The sequence below is a fragment of the Syngnathus scovelli genome, chromosome 14 (assembly GCF_024217435.2).
Source record: "Syngnathus scovelli strain Florida chromosome 14, RoL_Ssco_1.2, whole genome shotgun sequence".
Classification (NCBI taxonomy): domain Eukaryota; kingdom Metazoa; phylum Chordata; class Actinopteri; order Syngnathiformes; family Syngnathidae; genus Syngnathus; species Syngnathus scovelli.
In genome coordinates this window covers 715,271-717,987 of record NC_090860.1, presented here as the reverse complement: position 1 = coordinate 717,987, position 2,717 = coordinate 715,271, and the positions used below count along the sequence as shown (strand labels likewise).

The 2,717-nt window shown below is 42.6% G+C and overlaps 1 long non-coding RNA gene across 1 annotated transcript; it reads left to right on the top strand.

Annotated features, from left to right (window-relative positions):
* The first annotated feature begins 483 nt into the window (after window positions 1-483).
* LOC125980807 (uncharacterized) lies at window positions 484-2,139 on the top strand. Its single transcript, XR_007485765.2, has 3 exons — window positions 484-759; window positions 1,167-1,310; window positions 1,885-2,139. It is a non-coding gene; the product is annotated as an uncharacterized lncRNA (long non-coding RNA).
* The last annotated feature ends 578 nt before the right edge of the window (window positions 2,140-2,717 follow it).

Genomic DNA, 2,717 nt, shown 5'->3' with positions numbered 1-2,717 from the left:
CCTGACTCCAGCCTGTTAGAATAAATTCCTTTTTTGTTGTCACTCTGCATCCGAGTCCTCTCCTTGATCCAAGTTTGACAGCTATTTTATGAAATCAATTTCTGTCATTATGTAGACTAATTAAACCATATATAAGTGCTATAATAATTATATCTCTGCTGACCAGTTATTATTTTTATTTTCAAAGTGGAAAACCTCTGGACGCTCCATCAATTGCCGGCGGCGCTCGCGGCCAAAGTGGTGGCCTTAAAAACCATGACGAAATATACAAGATGGGTCCTAAAAGAGGATGGCACGGTGGAGGCTGGGGCCTCCCACTATGACACAGTGGTGGCCTTCTGTGATGGCCACCATCTGTGCAAATTTGTTCTGTTTGAGAATTTCATCTCTGTCGGAAGTACTTTTCACTTTATTAATTTTGGCCGGGGAAGAGAAGAAGGGGCCCTCTTCTCCGGGCACAACACCACCATTTACGTGGCTGGAGGGATGGAGGTGACGCCAGATTTGGAGGTGAAGGGGACAGCTCTGCTGTACCCTCCAAGCATTGACAAAGCCTTGAAGGACATCCGCCATGAGGAGGGTGTCCTGTTTACGACAGACGGCATTGTCTCTACTGTAAAATCAATCTCTCTCTTTTCGCTACCTCTCTTTCATGAAGTATTGATGTTTATTAATCTCTTTGTGTTTTAGATCCGCCCCATCAAGATGGTGCTGACACGTGGGGTTTCGGTCCTATTGGGCATCTTTTGTTTAAAAAAAGTAAACAATTTCTCCCTCTAACTTTGTGTGCGTGTGTGTGTGTCTAAATATAGATATATCACACACACTCACATTTCACTTGAGTAAGGTCGCTTAGGGCAGTGGTCCCCAACCTCTTTTGCACCACGGACCCGTTACGTGTCAGAAATATAAGGACCCCTGCCTTAGGGCATCAAGGCCTGATCCCTTCCAAGCTTTAGATAGCTCAGTCCTCTAATATCACCCGTGCAGTTTGCATACAATCATGTATATTAGAGGAGGGAGACGTCTAAACATGCAAGACACTGGTTTTGTAGGACAGAAATTCACACCAGTTTCTTGAGTATGTCTCTAGCTTTGTTGCCTTAGTAATTGTAGTCTAGATCTACATTTCAACAGCTAGTACTAATTTGACATTTTCATTATAGGATCAAAGGGAAATAAAGGTGGTCAGGTGGCGAGAGACCAACCTTTTCCAGGTAACAGTCGGACAGCGGCTGTCCATGACGCACCTGAAGACATCCTGTTCCGGTGGCGTGGAGCTCCACTCCACAGAAAATACTGTGATAAAGGTACCAAAAGCAAGCAGTTTTTTCCTATGTGTATAAACGAAGGTATTCTAAATTGAATCAATACTGTTATTTACTTGGGATGCACTGCTATCAGTGGCTCATCATCATCAAGGCTGAAGTCAGATTCTGTTTTAGGAGTTTTCTCAAAATCTGGATCATCAACTTTATAAGATTTTGTCTCAGATACAGCCCTATCAGGAAGACATACAATTTCACTTGCTTCCTTAACTGTATAAAATCATTGTGGTTGACATTATGGTCATTAAATTAATCAAACTGTTTTAGGTTTTAATTTATCGATCGATCGATCAATCCATCTTATCTATCTATCTATCTATCTATCTATCTATCTATCTATCTATCTATCTATCTATCTATCTATCTATCTATCTGTCTGTCTGTCTGTCTGTCTGTCTGACCTACCTACCTACTCACTTACCCATCCATCCATCCATCCATCCATCCATCCATCCATCCATCCATCCATCCATCCATCCATCCATCCATCCATCCATCATGTTTTCTCGTGGTGTTTTAAACACTTAATAAATTATCATGACACTTCTTTACGCAGAAACTGGAAGAAGAGGCGTTTCATGTTGTGGCCTTTAAAATAAAAAGAGAGCTCATGGACGCCACAAATGCCACCAAAAGGGTTCCATTGACTACGTGAAACCAAAGATTCCCCGACGGCCCTAATTTTCCCCCAGAGGGGGTTTTTGTGGTAATTTTGTTTTATTTTTTGTTCTATTGTTTGTATTTCTTGTTACTTGTTTATTGTTCTGTTTAAAATGTTCTATTATTAAAGTTTAAAGTTAAATGCACAAAATAGTCATTGTTTAATTTTTTTTCATTGAATTAAATTAATTTAATCTAAATTATGATAATATATTTCACCACTTAGTTATATTTAGTTGTCCGTGTATAAATTGTGTGTTGCGTCATTATATTAAATGTATTAGTTCTAGTAATTAGTTATGTATTAGTATCAATGTCGTGACCCAAAGAACGAGATCCAGGGTACAAGCAGCTGAAATGAGTATACTCCGCAGGGTGTCCGGGCTCTCCCTTAGAGATAAGGTGAGAAGCTCGGTCATCCGGGAGAGACTCGGAGTAGAGCCGCTGCTCCTCCACGTTGAGAGGAGCCAGATGAGGTGGCTCGGGCATCTCATCAGGATGCCTCCTGGACGCTTCCCTGGGGAGGTGTTCCGGGCATGTCCGACCGGTAGGAGACACCGGGGACGAACCAGGACGCACTGGAGAGACTATGTCTCTCAGCTGGTCTGGGAACGCCTTGGGATCCCCGGGATGAGCTGGATGAAGTGACTGGGGAGAGGGAAGTCTGGGAGTCCCTCCTAAAGCTGATGCCCCCGTGACCCGATCCCGGATAAGCGGAAGAAGATGGAT